Source organism: Neolamprologus multifasciatus, chromosome 17 (genome assembly GCF_963576455.1).
Source record: "Neolamprologus multifasciatus chromosome 17, fNeoMul1.2, whole genome shotgun sequence".
Taxonomy (NCBI): domain Eukaryota; kingdom Metazoa; phylum Chordata; class Actinopteri; order Cichliformes; family Cichlidae; genus Neolamprologus; species Neolamprologus multifasciatus.
This window is the reverse complement of record NC_140455.1, coordinates 5636621-5659542: the sequence shown is the minus strand read 5'-3', so window position 1 is coordinate 5659542 and position 22922 is coordinate 5636621. Positions and strand designations below refer to the sequence as shown.

Here is a 22922-nt window from a genome sequence, read left to right as displayed (position 1 = left end):
AACTGTAAACACGGCAACATTTCATAAGACTGAACATAATCTTGTATGAAGCCTGACAGACTGCAAAGGCCGCCCGTGTCACTGAAGTTGATTTTGTGTTGACGGTTCGTTGGTTGGTTGTTTGGAGAAGTAACTGTCATACATGGTTGATCTCCCTTGTGTTTCTCATCACTCTGCGCTACATTTGTTATACTGAAACGGTACATTCCCCTCCCTCGGTCTTTATATGTACAGTTTCTCACTTTCTTTCATTCTGCCTCACTTTAATTTAATTAATCACCACAAACTTTCTGTCTTGGTGAAATGTCAGAGCTCCGCTGTGTTCTTACTTATTTTCTCTCCAAATTTTAGTGGCACACTTACACCTGTGGCCAGAAATCTGGTGGGATTGAATTGTTTTCAGTCTGTGCATTGACACAAGCAAAAGTGCAATAGTGTTCGCTTTAGGGGGCCAGTGAGTTGGTATTTGAATGAAAAGAAAAATATTTGAATAGATCAATTGCAAAAACCCAAGAAAACCAAACAAAAAGAGACTGGGAAAAGTAGACTGCAGAGGGTAATGGCCATCTGGGAGCTGCACTAGGAGGAATAATTAGGAACAGGGGAAAGATGGGGGATAAACCTGTTGGTAAAAGAGCAAAGTACCGAAGTTAAACTAGCTAGGATGCATGAGAGCCAAGGATTACAAAATAAAACAGGAAATGATGGAATATCAGTCATAAAAGGAATCCAAAACAAAATGCAAAACATGCTTTCTAGATTAAGACTATTGTCCATTGTTGATGATGTTTTTGTGCAGTTATGTTTCCAAATTAGGATCAGCAGCAACATTTTTCATTTTCGTTGGCTTTTTTCTAACCAAACCTAAACCAAACTAAATTTTCACTATGCAAAAGTCTTGAACCATCCTTTATTTCTTTATATCTCCAAGGAGACTGACATTTTTAAAAAAGTGGTCTTGAATAATAAGTGAGAATATTACTGGCTTTCTGAAGGGCTTCCAAAGTTTCTCTTTGCTTTTTCACTCATTTTCAGTCAGTCTGTGCACCTAGCCATTTTCAGAGGAATGTTTTTTGTTAAGTCACCTAATATGAGTCATTCAAGTATAAAAACACAGTTTGGTTTACATATAACAGAACATTTTGGAAAAACTAAATCTGAAATTGTATCTTTAGACATATGTTACTTGCCACAGTGGACACAGGTCTTATGGAGCGATGAGCGGAAAGTTGAATTGTTTTTTTATTTTCCTTATATACTCTATGTGCATGTATGTTTGCATGTGTCAATAAATCACTGCACATATTTCCCATTTTCCTAGAAAAATATAAAGTGATGAGGGATTCAGGAGATATTGGTGCAGATATTGATGTCAAGAAAGCAAATAATATATTCAGCCTAGTCAGGCTACTAGTTTGGAGAGGAGACTTATTTCCACCTGGAGTGTATTAAATTTGGCAGCATGGCTCTGTTGCTGGTTGGATGGCAAACGCATTTCATTTATGTAAAACAATGTGCGTGGAGATTCACATCAGCTGAGCTATCAGCTGATATTATTGAAAATCAGCTGATCTGCTGGGTTGCGGCTGAGCCAGGACACTGATGCTGTTGTTTTCCCTCCGTTTCAGAGTAAAATGTGCTCTTATCTAATTTTGACTTATCTTAGTTTTCTGCTTCTAAGCTTCCTCTGTCTTGTCTAAACAATATATTTTCTAATACTTACCACAGTTCTGCAGATTATTCAAAAGAGGAGCATTGTGTCTTCAGCAGTGAAAACACTAACATGTTTATACTTGTGCTTTTTAGGCTGAGATCAGGTGCCCATGTCACACAACTATTTCAGACAAGCCTGAGGCAAAAAACTGTCTGGCTTCGATCGACACTTTAGTAGCTGGCGTTTGGAGAAGGAGCCACTATAGTTTTTCACTCTGTGTTAGCAATAAGAGCTGTGGCTATTCTGCTGGATGCAGAATGAAGCCAGCTGGACAAACTCTGTTATTTAAATTTTGAGAGCAAAAGATGAGGTAATGGTTACGGACATCTCCATGGTGATGCTGTTTGCTCACTTGAAACTCAGTTGTCTAAATAATATCTATCTATCTATCTATCTATCTATCTATCTGTCTGTCTGTCTGTCTGTCTGTCTGTCTGTCTGTCTGTCTGTCTGTCCGCCCTTGGTGTAAACATTAAGATAAACTGTGTGTGAGGGAGTTCTGTGTGGATACACACAGCTCTGTTTAGTCTGAAAGCTGACAGATGCAAAGGATGAGCAAGAGATTAGATGGAAAAAAAGAAAGTAACCTAGGAAGTATTATTTGAAATACAAATCCTTCCTGTCTAAAAAGGATACGGGAAGATAAAATTCGACATATATGCAGCAAATTTACAGTTTTTCTCCATTGGTTTGGCTCATTTCTTTAAACAGAAATTACATTCTCAAAACTCTAAGATCATTTGGCAAAACACTCTTACAGTTTAGCACAACACTATATCTCACCTGCAAAAGCTCATATCTCTTCCAAAACTGTTCACTCAGGCTTCAATCTAAATCCCTTTCTCATTCAAACAGTCAGTGTCTCCAAAATGGCAAAGATCCTTCTCAATAGCTTTGGCTCATTTCTCGACACAGATCGGACATTCTCATCATTCTTGGTGCTTTTGTCAAAATAAACCTGGATGGTTGATCACAACAACCTGGTCCACCTGCAAAAGCTCACATCTCCCCTAAAACAGTTCACTCATGTGTCAAAACTACATTTCTTTCTAATCTGAATAGTCAGTGCCCCCAAAATGCATCATCCCTTTGGCATTGTGTGAGTACTGCCATACAAAATGTTTAGATGTTTTGTCACTATGGCAGAGGACCAACAATATACAACAGAAAAGAGTAGCCTCCAAGGTTTGACATCACAGATTGCACTCACACTACCAAGGAAATGATAACCATTTTTTATTCACACGCAAAGAAAGTTTCATACATATGTAAAAAGAAAATGTACATTACAGTAGTAAATTGTATGAACACAAAATCAAAAAACAAGGACTTATTCAGTGGTCGCTGTACTCATTCTCCCGCTGCACAGTGACTGGAATACTTCTCTAAACTGTATAAATTATGTAATTCCATAGTTTACAGTAATTTGTTCAATATATTTCTTGTCATATTTAGTATCAAAACATTCCACTAGTCCTCTCCACCTGCTAGTATAGACCTACCACTGTAGGCAGATGCACACAAAATCTCTACAGTAAGTTATACATTTTTTGCCTCACGCACAGTGCCCTGTCCTATACAACATATAATTCCATCATAGATTACATAGAGTACATACCTGTTTTCCCTGCGAAAGATTTGGATAATGGAGGAGACTGTAGAGCGAGGCACATTAGGCTGCACTCGATGACCTGCCTCTGACATTGTGAGGCCATGGTTTATGACATGGTCTATAATTGTGGCCCGAATTTCATTCGGGACAGCACAGTGTCTTCGCGCTCCTCGGCCTCCTCTTCCCCCTATTCCTCCACCACGCATTCTCAGTCCTCCTCTTCTTCTTCTTCTTCCTCCTCTTCCTTGAGGAAGAACTTCCCCTTGTCCGTTTGCTTGGCCTTGTCTATCCATGTTCAGAGATCAGACTGGCTCTGGTCAAGCTCTATATATCTGTGTTTGGTAGCACACAATCATGGAACACACCTGTGTGTGACACCTAGTTTCACCTGACTGTCAATGACTGTCATCAATTTATCAAATATTCAAAGAAATTCATATATGGTATTCATGGTATTATGTTCTTGACCAATTTTGACAATTGAACAGACGGTTGTGCATGCGAGTACTTATACAATGAAATCATGCTGACATGTTTTGGAGAGAATGATCATTAGACTGAGAATCAACTAATCAGTTTAGATCTACAAGATCTATTCATTTGGAAAATGTGCTACATGTGGGCTAACTGTATAACTGTAGGCTACTTGACAATTGAGACATGTACTAAGGCATTTGCCATTTGATAAAATGAATGAGAAATGCCATTCTGTTGTGAACATATGCCAAGAGGTTTGGAGGTTTGTCCATATTATTTTGAGAATGTAATTTCTGTTTCAAGAAATGAGCCAAACCAATCGAGAAAAACTGTAAGTTGGAAAAACAAAAGAAAGAAACTTTTACTTCGTTTGGAGAACCCCGATCAGATAAAACCCCGATGGATGATGTGGATACCTTTGATCATCTTGTTACAGTGCATTGCTCTGCTGAGAAACCTTTGGTCCTGGCATTCATCAGGACGCTAATTTCAAGCGTACCATTCTGATGTTCCCATGCCTCAGTGTGTCTGCTTGTCTTCCTTCTCTCCTGTGAATCATTAGCTTGAAGTATATGATCACCAAATGTTCCAGTGCTACGCGTCCCACAACAAAATACTTCATCCCACCTGTTTATGAGTTTATATCGGTTTATGTCAGTGTGATATGATGCTAATGCTTTTAGCTATGTAGAGGTGCCAATATTCTAGGAAGGAAGACATGACCCAGTATTCACTTGTTGGAAAATATATATATTTTTCCAAGTAGATAAATATAATGAAATGAGTTTCTGTGCTTTGCTTCATTCTCTGTGTTGCTTCGGCTTCACTTTTTCCATTTTCTGCCATTATCGCAGTCCACGTTTTGTTTGCTCGTTCATTTATATGCCATTTACAGGCACCCATACACTGTTCCTCTTTCTCGGAAACTAATTCACCCACAATTTCTATTAAGGCTGTTATGTGATGTGGTTCGTTTATTTTTCTGATAATCTGTTTTCTGATAACACACAAACCCATGTGCAGTTACACGTGCACATACCGATTTCTACCAAGCTCTGCTTAGTCACTGCTGAACGCCATAGGAAAGGTCAAGCTATACTCAAAAAGGTGAAAAAATACATTGGTTAGAAGTTTTGTTCCTTCCATTAAGTGTTCCAGTTCCAGTGAGTTGCAGTAAGTGTTTTACTCTTATTAAAAATGATTATTTACACAGTTTTTATGTTTTAAATGTCACTCTAAGCCTGGAGGAAAGCTTGATTATAATGACAATGAGTTTGAAACTGAACCGATAGCCTCAATGGTTTACAGCTTCAGACCACAAATATAACTCGAGGTTCAATAAGCCATTTTGCTTGGAAAACACTGAACACTATGACCTGCGCCAGGAGAATTTGATATGAAAGAATAGATATAGAGCATTCATCCAGGATGGCACTGGAAGAAAGTTTGCATCTCAAATGATACGTCCCGAGGCGTTATAACAACCAAAGTGATGCTCTCAGTGCTGCTCAACGGATGCAGTGAGACATTAAGGCATTACTCAAAGAGAAACCCACAAGGATGTTATTGCGTGCACTTGACAACTTGCAGCTGACTAATTACCAAACTGTTGGTAAACCCAAGATTCTGATTCATTGATATAAAACAAACTCCAGCATTTATCTGAACTCCCCCCCCCGGTTTAACTGTTTCAAACTTTAATTTCCTATAAGTACTTATAGTTTTATGATGACTGTGGTGCAGATTCCTGTGCTTATGTGGAGTGCAAAAGGAAGAGAGTGGTTTTCTTTCATTTGTTTTATTGGCTTTTACCTTTTCAATAGTCTACTCCAGTTTTATATCCTAAAGCTGCTATTTTATGGGAGGCTTGCCACACACAAAATCAGCAGCACAGAGTGAGTGAGTATCATTTACACTTACTGATAGCCTGGCTTTCCAGTTTAATTTGAGTTGATAAAGACTTTAGTGTCATGTATTCAGTAAAAATGGCCCCGGATATGTTTATTGACATTAGGTTTGCCATTAGCATTCAGCAGTTGCTTAGCTACCTATTAGTATCCAGTCAGGGGTGCAGGATGCAAAGCAGCGTAGATGACCGCAATGAAGGCTCCTTTGTTGATCTGATTATATTATTTATTTATGTGCAGAGACTTTGGTATTAGATTTTGTTGGATTAATGTCTGTGTGTTTGTTGCTGCTTTACTTCTCACAGAACTTCCTCAAAGAGCCATTTGTTAACAAATGTAACCTTTCAGCTACGCACTGTGTAAGGTCATCTGTTTGTTTACAATCCGTCATAGAGACGTCAACATCTGTGTTTTCTGAAACAAAGTAAAAAAAGAGGCCTGGTAATTCAGAACCTGTCCCCACATAGTTTTTCTGCGTTGACATCAGCCCGCCAAAAATCTATTGTTGTTAATCTGAGCCATCTTAGTAAAACTGCACATGCTCAAATGCATTAAAGAGAAAAAGAAGCTTTGCTGCTGAGCAAAAACAGGCAAATATTTGAAAGCAGGTAGTTTTAACAGGACAGCAGCAGAACAGCAGGGTTCTAGAGTTAAACATAGAAATTGAAGCTGCTAATGAGTGTGGGAGTGACTAGACAGACAACAGAGCTGGTGTTACAAAAAGAGAAGTGACTGAATTACATTTAGCTTCTTTTTAGAAACACTCTAACGCAGTTTTGTTGCCTGCTTGGGCTGTTTGTGAAGACTCCTCACTGGCATGTTGCTACTTTTTCCTCCTAGATATGTTTGATCGATAGTCTTAGTTAATCAGTAAACAACTACGACTACTACTAATGTTTCTGTTCTAGCCCTTCTGTCCACAATAATGTGTTCTCAATATGTAAAAATTGGCCGGGCACAGGCCAAAGGAAACAATGCTGCATGGGCTCGGTTTCCCCTTTCTTATTGTTTTTGCAGCTATCTGTAGGCTTTCTTAAGTTAGAAGGAAGTAGAGGAGTCATGTATTTCCTAAATGACCATAGCCCCTCCACCCTTATTTATTTATTTATTACATTTTATAACTGCCCTTGTATACAGCCACACAATGTTTCTGTTTCAATGTTTCTTACGCATACATCATGTATACAGTTTCACTCACATACATGTATACATATATATTGGTTTTTATTTTTTTATTATTATTTATTTATTTTTCCCCTTCGTTGTATATCGTTTTCTCTTCTTACTTTTGCACCTTTGTGATCCAGCTAACCAATTTCGCTATGCAATAAACTGCACAATGACAATAAAAAGCTCTAAGTCTAGGTTTATGTGAACTTGCTTTACAATATGTTCATGCTGCACAGACTGAATTTTTACCACTGCCACACACCTGTTTCATAAATGTTCCCTTGGAACTGGGGTATTTTTTCCCCGTGTGTGTGAGTTAAAGTTGCCAAAACCGACACCAGAGACAATCTGGTTTGATCTCAAGGAGTTCTGTATGTGCTTAAACAATACAGTAGTATAAATTATTTGATCAAACATGATTTGGGAATGACAGGCAATTTGTTTCACTTTATTCAGCCTGAAAGTCTACTTACTTTGACTCCACTTCACTTCTTTACCGTTTTATCACTATTGCCGTGAGGGCCAGCGCACCGGGTTCGAGATAATCAAATCTGATGACGCACAAGTTTTGCTCTGGGAATCCTCTTTTCTCCTATTCTCGCTAATTCTTTCCATATTTGTGTTCTGCCCTGGAAGGTGGAAAGAAGAGAAATGATCCTTTAAAGAGTTTCTCGTCTCTCAAAGGAAAAAATAAGAGAGAAGCTGCGTGAGTGTCTGAAGACATAATTTACTTTGGACAGAATCAGCGACACACTGGCTCAGTGTGTCGGTGGGTGTGTGTGAGCGTGTATTCATGTCTTTGTGGGGACCAAAAATTCAAAGTTTACTATACTTGTGGGGACCAACAGCCCTTATGGAGACAAAATCCTGGTCCTCACGAGTTTGAAGGCATTTTTGAGACTCAAAATATAGTTTTAGTGTCAGGGTTACATTTGGGTTGAGGTTAGGCTTAGGGTAAGGGTTAAGGTTAGGCATTCATTTTTGATGGGTAAGCGGCCAGGGAAAGCATTATGTCAATTAGATGTCCCCACAAGACATGAAAACACAGTGTGTGTATGTGTGTGTGTGTGTGTGTGCACAGAAATAAGAGTGAAACTGTGCACCAGAGAAAGGCTGTGGTTTTATAAGTCACTCTATCAGGCGCTGATGATGTGGTTCTGGCAGAATGAACAACAAAGTGAGAGTCAGTACAGTGTTCTCGTGTCAGCACATTGTCATGCCTGCTGCTGCGGACTGTGCGCTGATGTGTAGGAGCGAGAGGGAAAAGGACAGAGAGGGTGATAGAAAAAAAGAAAGACACGACTACAAGATGAGAAGGCAATACTCATCTCAACTGGGCCCCCAAGGCCTTTGCTATGGCCTCTGACGCTAAACAGCTCCACCCCATGCGAGTTCATCTTCAAGCCTTGCTGGTGTCACAGCCAGATGGATCCACTTACATCTGGCACTCACTGGTTTTTCATCATGCCCGCTCCAACCCCCCCACCCCCAACACACACACACACAAAATAACTCAGTGCTTTTTGTTTTCCAGGCGGTGTTTGTGCCAGCTGATGAGCACAGATCTTTACAAATTGAATTAAATGTATTCGCTGCAGCTCTCTCAATGACTCCTGTGAGACCTGAGGGCTGCACACTAATACTCTCTCTTGCTCTCTTTCTCTCTCTCTCTGTCACACACGCACAACACGACCTGTTTGGAGCGGGTGGGGTTATTACGTCATAACTGTGCACATGATATCATCGAGCTCCATCTGTATAGCAGCACAAAGGCAAATCTGTTCAACAGAAACACAGGAGGGTAGACTTGTAGTCAAGACCGCCTAATCCGAGACCAAGACAAGACCAAGACCAGAGGGTATCGAGACCAAGACAAGACCAAGACCAGAGGGTATCGAGACCAAGACAAGACCAAGACCAGAGGGTATCGAGACCAAGACAAGACCAAGACCAAGACCGAGACGAGACCAAGACCAAGACCGAGACAAAAAAAAAGTCTTTAAACTGCAGCCAGATGCTGCTTCGTTTACGGGTCTCGGGCATATTTGCTTTCGCACAGCCCTCCTCGCCACTGTCTACTGTCTCACTCACTCACTGAAAGGACTGACCCATGCTCCACTTGACTGTTGCGTCTCTCACCCTCTCTGTTTTTCACATAATGATATTATCCTATATCCTCGCATGTGATTGGCCACAATATGGAGGGATTGGAGCGTAGCTGAGCCACTGTGTGAGAGCTGAGCAGCCAAAGGAAATTAAGTGGGGGTAGAAATGACTGAAAGATTATTAGGCTCTGTTTTGAGCTTTGTTCAAAAAAGAATGACTTCATATATATATATATATATATATATATATATATATATATATATATATAGTTTTTTAATTAAGCAGCAAGGCAGAACAAAGTCGGGCCTGTATCAAGACACAGGGACTAAACCCCAATTCAACCAGACCCAGAACTGATCCAGAATTAAAACAGGACTACAACAGTAACCAAGACAGAACCAGAATCAGAACTAGATGATAGCAGCACTAAAAATCATCTTAGACCTGCACTACACTTATTTTTTAATTCTACCAAAGTACACTATTTAGATTCTGAAAAGTTTATATAATTATTTAGCCTTGTTGAGCAAACAAGCCTGCATAACTTAATAAATATAGAATTTTAAAAGTAACAAACGCTATCTAAAAAGATACAATAGGTACGAGATACATGTTCTGATGAGTTTTTGGCAAACAACCATTTGACTAACTTGTGTGTCTCACCTGCTCTTGTTCCATCTCTGTTCTGTCGTCATTTTCGTCGTCTCTCTCCCTCTTTGTGCTGACAATCAAGCCAAACACAAATATACAGTGGAAACCAGATATTTACATACTCTTCAGATAAAAACACAAACACTTTTTAATTGTAACATCAAATCAGACTAAATGTTTAGTTTTTTAGATTGATAAATATAAAAAACATATTTGTTAACTTTAAGAGTAAAGAGAGAAACTGTCTGTATTTCTTAATTGTAAATGGCACCAAATTGTATTCAAAATTGAGCCACACTTATGGAGCTCCACAATTCTTTTCCAGAATTCTTTTCCAGGTGTTTTGGTTGACATCTCTTGATTTTTCAAAGAAACCTTCCCATTTCAAAGAAACAGGCTCTGTGTTTTGCCTTATATGCATCCACAGCTGTGCCACCAATTTACCCACATGGACTCTACTAACCAATCAGAAGCTTCTTAAGCTCAGAATGGAATCATCTGGAGTTTTCTTAATTAATCTTAATTAACAATAAACTTAGTGTATATGTACTCCTACATTTGATGAAAGTGATTAAAATAGACAGCTCCCTCTTTTTATTCTGACATTTAACTAATTCAAAAGACATTGCAACATTTATTTATCTAAAACAAAAGTTTACTCTAAATTGATGTTTAACAGTAAAAAAAGGTTTTATGTTTTCTCCCTAAAGTGTATGTAAATATCTGGTTTCAACTGTGAATATACTGCTGTGTATTGAAATTCCTCTTGTTTTGCATAGATATACTGAACATACAACAACAACAACATACAAAGCATAATATATAAAATAACATCTACCTGAGTTTTTTCTTTGAAAGAAGCTCCTTATGTCCATTGTTGTGTTCATCAGTACACAACTGAAACCGATTTAGAGAGTTTGTTTAGCCGTGGAGGGTAACAACTGAAAATATCTCTCTAGACTCTCTAAAAAAATCAGCATTGTCGTTCGGCTTTTTATTTATCCATTTGTTGATTCACTCGAAGAGTAAGTAACGCAACCAAGTGATCAGTTTGATATCAATCTTTTGTGATACACCGTCATATTTACATTATTAGTTCAGTACGAATGATTTCCGTTGGTACCTGGTCAAACTTAAGCTCTCCTCTTCAGCAAACTCGCAGGCAGCATCTTCTCCCCCCTCGCTCACATGGGTGCTGTGCTCAGTCGCCTAGTGCCAAAGCTCGGATCATACCAAAATCAGGGGGAATTTACGACGGTGCGCTCTGTGCTTCGTGTGTTGTTTTTGTTTTATACAGTTGTCAGTCAGGCATCTAACAAACAAATTACACTCCAAAAAACCCCATGCTTCTGAAAAAATGACCCGGGCTTAAGCCCAGTAAGATACCCCCCGCTCCGCTGATGGTTGACTCCAAATCTCCCGAACACTATGTCGATTTGAGAGCGCAAGACCGAGACAGCGAGACCAAGACCGAGACCAAGACAAAAGTCCGTCGAGACCAAGACCGAGACCAAGACAAAAGTCCGTCGAGACCAAGACGAGACCAAGACCACGTAAAAGTGGTCTCGAGACCGGTCTCGAGACCAAGACCGGTCTCGAGACATCCAACTCTACAGGAGGGTCACCAAAATAAGAAAATAAGAACAGAAAGCTAGAAACAAATGGCTGTTTCCAATGTTAGCCAATTTATCGACCAATCAAAGAGCACAAAGAGCAGAAACACATTGCAATAACATCATTGAGCCCAAGGTACATCTTTATTTTGTTTTGTTTTTTTGCTAAATCTATTTTTTTTAATGGTTCAACAGTGTTATGAGTGAGCCAGGAGGCCTTAATGTTGAAAGCTTCGTCACCTGTTGCAAATTCAGTGAAAGTATATTGGCACCCAGAGCTGTTTCTGGGGCTTTGTGCACATACGTGATTGCCTGACTCACACTTTCTTTCTGCCTCTCGGCTATTTTCTTTGCCCGTCTCTTCTCTTTTAGAAGTGGCAGACACTGCATCTAATGTGCAGCTGTGCCACACACTTGCACATTTCTCATGAGAAAATAAAGCGCAAGTGAAAAAATAACAATGTCAAAATATTCCAGATTACCTACACCGGGATAAGCTAGTGCCATCAGGGAGTGTGTTGTGTGCTTTTTTTTTTCTTTTTTTTTTGCCTGTTCTGTTTGGATCTTTAGCCATCAGAACTGTTGTCTGAAGGCCAAGAAAGATGCCAAGTGGATTTACTTTACCAAGTGGATCATCATGGCCTTGCCATATTGGTCCATTTGATTGACCTTTATTATAATTTTGTATTTATTTTATTTTCGTTTTTTAAAGATGGGACAGACATGACTGGGGGATAGGACAGAGAGAAAGAATGAAAGAAAGAGAGGGAGAGAAAGAAAAATAGAGGGGAGAAGAGATGGTGTAAAGGGGGGAAGAAAAGAAACACGAAAAACAAACAAAACACCTGGATCACCTGTATGGAGATAAAATACCAGAAGAGAAAACAAACAACAAAGAGCAACATAATAAAAACAACACCATCACAATAAACTAGCTAACAATAGATAACAGTAGATACTTTTTTAATTTCACCTGTTGAGAATGAAAAAAGAGAGAACAAGCAGGAGAAAGAAAAGAGCAACATAATAAACAACATCACGATGATATATGGGAATATAACGGTAAATACTAAATATTAAACATTATTGTGCAGCATGTAAGATCGACAGCACACAGTGTGCTTTGAGGTAGGAGCCAAAAAGGGTGTAGTTTGTGTGTGAGAGCACCCGTGTGTACACCTGTGAGCATGGATGCGCTTGTATTAAAAGGTTCCTTCATGTAATGATCTGCTAGAGGGTTTGGGGGGGCCACAGCCCCGTCCACCAGGGCATGAAGCAGGTATGGAGGATCAAAACTCAGATCAAAACTCCAGACATCCAGAGGCCCCCAGAACACAAGAGACCAAGGAAGACCAACAGAGGGGCAGCTGCGCCACTATCCCAGAAACAGCTGAGGAGAGTCCCAGATGAGGGGTCACTTAGCAGCCGCGGAGCAGAAGCCAGGGGGGGTTGCAGTGACGTGTCCGTGAGCTCCGCCGGCAGCCAGCTGTGCCAGAGTGACTGAGCCCCAGGCCGAGAGGCTGAGGGGACCCCACCCCCGAAGTGGCCCGAGCGAGCCCCAGGCTCCAGGCCCTGACAAGCAGCCACCAAAGAGTGAGCCAGTGTGTACCCGGACGCCCATCCCCGGACACAAAGACCCACCAACGCACCGATGTCCGAGGGCGTCTGCCACTGGCAGGGGAAGTGGTGGGGGGAGATAGGCCTCCATACCTTGGAGGGCCTGAGATGTCCCCAGAGAGGTGGCGTCTGATACCCAACCTGACATATAGACACAGACATACAGGCACACACAGATACAAACATCCATTCCCACCCTCATGCTCTCATATGCAATTACTCAACACTCACCCAACGTGGAGACGGACATAGAGAGACACTGTACACACAATCACACTCCCCAAGCGTACTCTAAGCCCCGGGTCTTGGTACCCTTGCCCCTGGAGGGGGAAACTGCACCCAGACCCAGGTGGTGTTACCCTTTTCCCTGGGGTGGGGAGAAGCAGACCGCCCCAATTCCGCAGCAGCAGGAAGGTCCCACATTCCAGACTGTTGTGTGCTTGTCTCAACAATGTTCAGGTGGGTGGCATGTGTCTTAGTAATATTCTGCTGATGTGGCTTCCAAAGATTGGCCTGTTTTTATTTTAGATTTTGGCTGTACAAACAAGAGCTAATGACAGAAGCAGTGTCAGCTTGTATTTCTGCCAGTACATCCCGTAAGGAAACACGTGTTACAGCTGTGAACTGGGAAAGCACGCTTTTGTCAGTACACACTGCTGCACATATGATGTAGAATCAAATTCATGATATAACAAGCATGTGCCCTCAACTACTGAGTGATCATGTCTTTTCAGAAAAAAAACCCCATGAGGGCAAAGGTGTGTGTTTGGCAAACTTTCAGGATTTCTTCTGCTCAGCAGCAAGACCTGCTGCTAGGCGTGACTGCGTTTCTAACAGGGACATTCATAGTGTGGCCTGGGCAAAATGCCAGTGGAAACAAGGATGTCCAGTCCAAGGACCTTCCACAAACATGAAAACAGAGAGCTCAACAGTATATTCTGCACACTGAGCACAAACACACTAAAAACATCTGATGTTCTGTATTGAACTGCACATATACTCATTCACATCTTTAGAATTAGAAAATTCAAGATGGGAGTTGGAAGGGAAAATGTATTTCCGTAAGCATGGGCCGAAAATTTCCCCAGTGGAAAATACCATATAATAAATAAATTAGTTATATTACGTCCATCCATTTTTCCACACTTGTCCAATTTAGGGTTCCAAGAGGGGCTGGAGCCTATCCCAGCTGCAATGGAGTGAGAGGCAGGGTACACCCTGGACAAGTCACGACAGGCCTAGATAACCAATCACACTCACACCTATGACCAATTTAAACCATAAGTTAACCCAACCCCTCTAACTGTATGTCTTTTGACTGCTGGAAGAAGCCAGAGAACTCACAGAAATGCGGGGACAACATGCAAACTACACACAGACCAGATAGTGAATTAGAGTCCAGGATCTTCTTGTTAAAAGGCAACAATTCAATGCAGTTAAATTTTATTTATATAGCACCAAGTCACAGCAGCACTCGTCTCAAAGTGCTTTATATTGTAAGGAAAACATCATACAATAATACAGAGAAAACCCAAACAATCGAATGACCCCTTTGAGCAATTGCTTGGCAATAGTGGGGAGGAAAACCCCCCTTTTAACAGGAAGAAACCTCATGTGTAATGCAAACACAATTGTTCCTAGCACAGAACCCTGTGGAACTCCATAATTAAACAAAGTGTGTGAAGAGGACTCCTCATTAACAAATTAGAGTCTATGATATGATTTAAACCAGCACAGTACCTTTAATTCATACAGCATGCTCTATAATAAAATACTGTGGTCAACAGTAACAGAATCTAACACTGCACTGAGGTCTAGTTGGAGAAGCACAGATTTGCCACTGTCACAGGCCATAAGAAGACCACATGTAACCCTCACTAAATCAGTTTCTGTACTTTGATGAGCCCTGAAGCCTGACTGAAACTCTTCAAATAAACCATTCCTCTGCAGATGATCAGCCAGCTGTTTTACAACTACCTGTAATTAGCTAAGATATCTGGGTCAAGTGATGCCTTTTTAAGTAAATGTTTAATTATTGCCATTTTAAAGGCCTGCAATACGTAGCCTGTTAATAGAGATAGATGATAGATGATCATATTTAAAATTGAAGTATTAACTAATGGTAGGACTTCTTTGAGGAGTCTTGCGGGAATGGGGTCTAATAGACACAACAATGCAATATACATAATATTTTATATATTATATTATGTTATGGGATCACTTATGGCACACAAGAAGTGTAGAAAATAAATAATGAATTAATGCACATAGCTACACAGTTTACTGTTGTTCCTCTTGCTCTGCATAATTTGACCTCTTGCCCTATCGCTCTCTCTTTCCAAGGAAAAGCAGCTCCAGGAAGACAACACGTGTTTGTGAGTTGTGTTTTGTTGCACGTCTTCTCTTTACTCCTTTAAAATTCAACGTTTAGAATACTGAAGAAGTATAACATTTCTATAGAAAGATAAGCCTTCCCGCCAACTGCAAACGGGTTCCTTCCAGAGAATAGCTGAAAACAAGAACATGCCAGATAAGTAATTTCTGTGGAACACACACTGTAACAATAGCGATTTATCTGTTTCTATTTCCTGCCTTATTTCCTCTCTTTCATGCTGAAGTTATAGATGCAAGGGTCACAGCTTAATATGGAAAGCTAGGGTACAAAGCAAGCATAAATTTAAAATCACTCTTTGAATGTGATTTGAATTCACTTAGAAGGGGATGAAAACATGTACATCATGCATTTAAAATGAAGAGATGATATCATTCCCCTCAAGTGACATCATCCTTACCAGACTTAAGGATGACCTCATCCTCTCGCTATGCAATCCCCTCCCCAAAGGTTTTTTCAGCATGTGTTTAATTATTCATGAATGGCTTCCCCACCTGTGAGACTCAGAGGCATCTGTATGCTTCAGGCCACTGGGGGGTGTTTGTTAGACAGCATCCACTCATAATGTTGAGACCGTGTGTGACTCATCTGCTGCAGCAATGATACTGTAGATCTCTTGTCAGGTCATCCACCTACTTTTTAGTGGCTCATACAAAATATTGTACAACAAAAAATTTATGTGGACATAAGCAGCTTGATCCCCCCCTTCTCTGACAGCATTTGGCTTGTTGGTGAGATGGTGCATGGCGTCACTTCAAACTATTTGTGACATTTCTGTTTTGTTTTTTTAAATAACTTTTTACTATTAAAAGATATTGATAAATTAGATCAACTGAGATTTTTTTTTTGGTGGATTTTAGTTGAGGTTTCTATTATATTTAAAAAAATGTGTTCCATGATGTGATGTGCATTAGTTTAATAGTAATAGTGGTCCTTTCAGTTTGTATAAGGAACAATTACTCACATGGTAATACGATGCATGTAGGAGCAGTTATCTTCTTCCTTTTCTTACTGAACATCAGAGTTTGTCTAATCCCCACAACAAAGAGCAACCACCTCAAAGACTGAACATCAGCACAGAAAGCACATGCAGACCGGATCCTTGTGGTAAAAAAAAAAAAAGAACAAAGAAACTGCTCCTGTCACTCATCAGACGCTGAGCTTGTAATTTTAAAAATTATATTTATAATTTGATTATTTTTATTTATACCAGCATACCAGTTGGTGTTGTCACCACTGCACACAGGTTAGCATGATGTCATTCCAGAGGATGATGTCATGCTGTTGGTGAGGCTATCTTTCCACTGGCCTGTTAATCACTGAACCTTAGATTTTAACCCAGTTTTATGTACAATGTCAGACACTACACATCTAATTTTTCACTAACTCTCTTTGAAAGTGCCATGAAAAATGTCAAATATCCCCAACAGCAAGAATTAATGTCAGCTGAAGTGCTGAAGAGATCTGGGTTTACAGGAACAGCTATTAACAGCAAACTATTAACAGCAGTTTGCTGTTTTTCCAGAATCCAAAGCATGTTGTCTTTATGAGTAATGTTGTCTGTAAGTGTGAATAACACTGTTCATTTAAAAATGGTCCAAAACTAGGAAAAAAGCATTTTACACTTGTTTTCCATCAAGCAGCTAAATCACATGTTTTCTCACATAAATTGACAAAAAGTAACTAAAGACAAATGCAGCAGCAGGGAAACAAAATATACTTGTCATCTCTCGTCCTTACTCCTGTTTGACGCTCATGTGGGTGGATTTTGAATGTGTGAAACCAGATTCTTCCAAGCATCCCTGCAGTATAGTATAGCGACAGTGCAGCGCAGGCTGCTGAAAACAATGAGCCAAATCAATCTCCATAAAGACCGGTGGGCTGTGAAAGCGAGGTGATGCACCTCTATCATGACGCAGATCAAGGAACTCCTCTTGCAAATTAATCTCCTCATTTTTTTTGCAAAGGCGGTTTATGCAGTGACGCATCCTTTCCACGTCATAATGGTTTATAGTGACTGCAGGCACTATCTCACTATGGCACACACATACACATGCACACTAGCACTACTATATTTGTGAGGGTATTATCTGTCATTTAGTCCCCAGATGCAAACGTTACTACGCACATGTTGACACATCCGTCCTTCCTGCCACACAGTAAGGAGCTGCTGGGCCAGCTGCAGTCTCTGACAACATTTAATCTGTTCCCCATGTCGCTCTGGATATCATCCACATGCTCCATTTCCCTGTGAAAATCCAAAGGCATGCGAGTCAGATGATGTGGCATATAAGAATGTAAGTGTGAATGTCTTTGTTAGCCTATTTTAGCTTTTCAGTGTCCTCTCTGCTCTAAAGTTTCTCTGCAGTGTTTACGCTAAAATTGATGGATTGATATCTTTGAAAAGCATTTCCAGCCTTACTCAGTGAGTCTTTCACATATGACTGTTGTCCCTACCTCCTGAACAAGATTCAAAGGAGTGTATTACTGCATATATTTTGTGCTCACCTAAATGTCAGGGTTTGGGTAAAACCAAAAAACCTTTCTTGTCGTCGCTGTAACAATAATAAACATCTAATTCACGTCATAGTTCTCCATGCAGCTTTGAAGGACGTGAAACTGAGCCAAAAGCCTTTAATCTGTTAACGTTGCAGCTGAAAGTATCATTTGGAAATGAAAAGCCAGGAGCATCTTCCTTGGAGGGTTCAACACGGAGTTGCAGTCATGGCCTATTAAGGGCTCTGTTGGCTCTTAGGTGATGGTTTCCTCGTGGCTGCGTGCAGCGGGGCTAGGGGAGGGTCTGTGCTGACGGACGTGGGTTACTGACCTGGTAGCCTGGCTGCCCCTGGCCCCCGTGACGGGCGTGAGGTTCTGGGGGTGCTCCATCTCTGGGCTTGGGCCCTGGCTGGGAATTGGGGGCTTGGGTCCCGGTTGGTGTGTTGCCGGGGTTGTGGGCGGGTGGGTGTATGGGGGCCCAGCCCTGGCGCAGGGTTCCGCCGGCTCATCAACTGGTGGGGGGAGGCTGTTACATCTTGCAGGAGGTCTCCTCTCTTCAGGAACTCACTCTGCAGGAGGGGGAGATATAGGAGAGGTGGAGGAAGATCTCAGCCTGGGCGTCTATTGTCTTGTGTAGTCTGGAAGATGAGTGGATGACGGGGTTGGTGCAGTTTTCTCTGTGGTGGGGTCGGGTGGGCTGTCCTGGGCTCTGTGGGGCCAGGTGGCGCTGCCGAACTAGGCCCCAGTCCGGAGGGGCTTGGGCCCCCCTCTCCCTGGCCGGTTGCAGAGTATGGGGGTGCCTACTGGGGTTTGGCCCCAGGGAGGGGTTACTTGCCCCTCCCTTCCTTCCATCCCCATCTCCAGCTGCCTCCCTTTTCCCGCTCCACCATAATCACCCACACATGCAGGGCCTTGGCGTAAAGGTGTGTCAGCAGGGTGCAGGGGAAGCATCCCCCCCTCTGTCCACTTCTAGCTGCCTGTGCCTCAATTTTATCCCACAACTTAGACATTCACATTACTCACACTCTCATTACACATACATATAGGATCTTGGGGGTGGGCACGCTACACGGTATCCAAAAGACCATCAGGGTGTACAACTCACCCCTGGCGTCGTTACCTTCTCAATTTTAAATACATGTAGTCATCGAGGGCTATCAGGAGGGGGCTATGCGCTTACTAGCTTCAAGCCCTCCTGGGTTTTAAATGCACCTTAGAACACACATGCATCAACACTACATATGAGCGGGCGGAGGGAGGATTGGAGTCTTCACACACCCCCGTTCGCTGCGGCCTGCTGGAGCAGGGGGGCCAGGAGGAGGAGATGGTCGCCTGATCGGGGTCTGGAAAGTGGGGCCTCCCTGCTGCTGCCGAGCTGGGGCAGTCTGCTTCTCTCCACCCCAGGGAAAAGGGTAACACAACCTGGGTCTGGGTGCAGTTCCCCCGCTGTTTTTCTTTCCCTTTCTTGCTCCCCTTTCTTTTCCCCAGTCAAGTCTGTCCCATATTTAACAAGTGAAAATAAAATAAACAATAAAAGGTGAATCAAATAGACCATTACGGCAAGGCTGGGATGGTCCATTTGGTAAAGTAAATCCGTTGGGCATCTTTCTTCGCCTTTAGACAATAATTCTGATGGCAAAAGAGCCAAATGGGACAGGCGGGAAAAAAAAAACTGTCACATAATCACTGTCACAGTGATTATGATAACTAAAGGTCACTGTCACAATTAAACACAACTATATTTCTCAATAATTTGCTTGCACAATCAACTGTAATGTGAGAGCAGTTTCAGCTTGAAACCGAGATGCTCTTAGGCTTACCTAAGCCTAGTCAGAGAGTCAGAAAAATCAAATCTAAGAAGCAAACTGGAACCTGAAAAATGACTTAACAGTCACAAGTGGACATGTGTTTTATCGTCACAGTATTCACATACACCCACGCACTGTGCCCCTTAAGAAATGTCACAGTGAATATAATCATATGTCTCAGATTCTAAATTAAACTAATTAGAATTCACACCTATAGACAGACTAGTCAACTCAATAACCACATATTCCAACTGCAATACTAATTAGTAGCATTATGTTTCACTTCATGCGCTGCCACAAATGTAGCTACAATGCTTTGGTCAGTTTGGCAGCCGCTGATTAATGAATGCTATTACATTACATTTAATATCATTTGCAATGCACGTGACAGACAGGATACAGCCAGAATTAAGATTATTGATAAAGTGTCCTGATGTCCTGGAAACCTGGTGTATTGCAAAACGTTTTAAACAGTGCCAAGTCAGAAAATTAAAGCATGCCTGTGTATTTACCACGTGTTCTGTTTGGGGCACATTTGGGGCAATGAATGAACAGCAGGTATTACATATAAAGTAAGTTCTGTATTTTCACTTGTGTGCTACATCACTCAGAACAACAAATTCATTCACTGCTGTGAAAGCCCTGTATAGTTAATCATAATACAGACATACCTTCCATTCAAATAACAGACTGCCTGTTTGCATTTGGAAAAGTAGGCCAACTTCGTGGTGTGGACAGGGAAACTTTTTTCCAGGACTAGAAAAATTGTTAAGGTAATTCAAAATTAAAGGAAAAAGCTGCATGTCACAATAACCCTAAGTAGGCTACTAGACTGTTTGCACCAATACAATCAGCAGGGATCAGACAAGCTCTTATTCTGTGTGATGCTTAGCCCTTGGGGATAACAAGTGCTTACTGTAAAGTTAACATATATCTCCAACTCAGGTTTGAGATTCAGGTTCACAGCAGAAGAATTAATAACAGTGGTGCTTCGGAACCGTGACTAGAGAAAGCAAGTTACTGCTTCACTCAGATATTTTGGATATGCAAAAAAATACTTGGCTCACACACTTTATGGGTTTTTAATGGAATGATGGATGGAGAGGGCAAACCAAGTCATTAACGTTTTGCACATTTTCATGGCCCACGAGTGCAAGTGGCTTTCAGTATTCCAGTTATTGGTGTGAAAGACTTCCCAGATACAGTAGTTACCCTATCTATAAATATATGGCAGGCTAAAGAGACGCATAAACTAGACTCATCCATAGACAGTGTTGGGGAGTAACGGAATACATGTACCGCCGTTACGTATTTAAAATACAAAATATGAGTAACTGTATTCCGTTACAGTTACCGTTTAAAAAGGTGGTATTTAGAATATAGTTACTTTGTTGAAATAAATGGGTTACACGGCGGTACTTTCCTGTTTCATATTGTGGCGGGTCAGGACTGTTTGGGTTTTGTTTGACAGCTACGTTCTGTTGTTCCAGGCGGCAGCGTTACGGTTACCATGGTTACAGGGTGACGCTCTCTCTGTGTGTTTCCTGGGTGAGAGAGGCCTTTTTGTTGTTGTTGTGCTAAGCTAATAGGCAGAATGCTACCGGTATAGCTCTAAAGAATGTAGCATCATAGGCAGTGTAGTCCGTGCTGCAGGGAGAATGGACTGCCATACACGTTATGTGTCTGTGAGCGAGGGAGAGAGAAAAAGGAAAAGTATGAGCTGTCATCGAGCAAAAACGGGAGCTGGAAGCATGTAAATATAATAATAACCACTGCAGCCAAGAAGAGTGCCTGACAAGCCCAGTTGTAAGTAAGCTATTAAGACTCGACTGTACACCGTGTTCGTGTTTTCCTCCAAAAACAATAAGTTCAGTTGGAGCAGCGGTTCAACGCCTCTCTTTGTCTCTCGCAAGCAAAGTTGACTCAGACAACAAAGTAAAGCTAGTTTTCGGCTATGAGCCCGACACGGAACCCGCTGTATTAGCCAGAGGTCCCTTTACTACGGTTCGGAGCCGCGGACCTTCAGTAACAGTAATAAATCATTTACTGATGATAAATGATTCCATTTATCTTGTCATACTTATCTTGTCATACTTATCACAAAGCATGTTTTATATTCAATATAATAATGGAGGAGGGTTAAATTATTTCAAAACTGCACTCGAGTTTAGACCTTGAGCAACAGCGTAGTAGATTCTTGTTGGATTCCCGCAGGTGTCTTGAACGCATCACGATGGGCCGGGCACTGGAGGCTCTCCCTCCTCCCTCGGCTCTTTAGCTGTTTCAGACGCCTTCAATCTCGTTCTGGGCAGCGGCTCGTTTTGTGAGAGGGAGGGGAAATTGCCCGTCTGTCACTGAGAAATCCTGATCGCTACCCTCGGTCTCAGTTAGCGGGGAGTGAGCTGTGATAGAGGCGCGCAGATCTTCAGAAAGGATTAAATTCAACTGAATGAAGCGCACATGAAGTTCTTCGGCAGCGACGTAAGAACCCTTTCTCGTTATTACTAAAGCCGTGTCCGATCGTGTTTCTGCCTGTGACCTTTCACGCTCCTGTGCGGTCCTCTATTTGTCCACACAGAAGTGAGGATTAACTGCTCAGTTAACTCGCCCACTTCTGACAGACTGACAGCTTTAACGTTTTTTAGTGGCATGTGTTTCCCCCTCCGTCATTTCTGTACCTGCCGCCTGATAATAAATGCCTTTTATTACTTTTCTCTTAGATTGTGATTTCTGGGCATCATCTCTAACTTTTCTGTGAGTTTCTCTTAATTTCTCACTTTTTTTCACTTGAACTTTTTATGATATGCTTGTTCCAGAGCACATTTTTCTGTAAAGTGTCTAAGAATGTTATTAGGAATGGAATAGCCAAACGTTTTAAACTTGTTGTGATGCAGCTTGGCAGAAACTATGTTCCTGCTTTTGTGGCTGCTGATGGGAAGGAGGGGAGGAAACAAGCCCCTGCGCGCCTCTGTGCAAAGCAGCTTCAGTCAGGGTGTGAGTCAGACATGGATGAATAGCTGGCGAGGTGGAGTCCCTGGAGGACACGGATAGGAGTCCTGCAAGTGGAAAATAGTTTCAGATGCTCGTCTTGATCTAAATTGTTTCCAAAGAAAGGAAGGGGGGAGGGGGAGGGGGCAACAGTGCAGTAGGAAGAAGGGCATGAATAACAGCCCTGAGTTGCTCAGTTCCACCTGCAGATGATGATGATGATGATGATGATGATCAGTGAGCATCACTTTATTGACAGCTGAGCTTTTTCTCTGCTGCACATGTTTGGTTGCACGCTGGGCACATTCACGTCTTTTTCCGACGCCGTGGGTGTGTATTTATGAACGATTTATGTATCCTGTTTTAAGATG

General features: G+C 41.5%; 1 protein-coding gene and 1 long non-coding RNA gene across 6 annotated transcripts in view; both read left to right on the top strand.

The window, feature by feature from the left end:
• Nucleotides 1-11241, top strand: LOC146498821 (uncharacterized). The gene is made up of 2 exons (XR_014870344.1): nt 1-2388; nt 4140-11241. It is a non-coding gene; the product is annotated as an uncharacterized LOC146498821 (long non-coding RNA).
• The window catches only part of lepr (leptin receptor), a 51642-nt gene that overhangs the window by 4792 nt on the left and 23928 nt on the right, over nt 1-22922 (top strand). The window contains exons 1-2 of one of the 5 annotated variants that reach the window (XM_085138648.1): nt 21408-22044; nt 22284-22317. The exons of 1 other annotated variant lie outside the window; for it this stretch is intronic. The gene's annotated coding sequence lies outside the window, so the exon portion shown is untranslated. Of the gene's footprint in view, nt 1-16150; nt 17557-18938; nt 21370-21407; nt 22045-22283; nt 22318-22922 lie in introns of those variants that run through there. 3 more of the 5 variants (XM_085138646.1, XM_085138649.1, XM_085138645.1) reach the window with 3 other exon arrangements.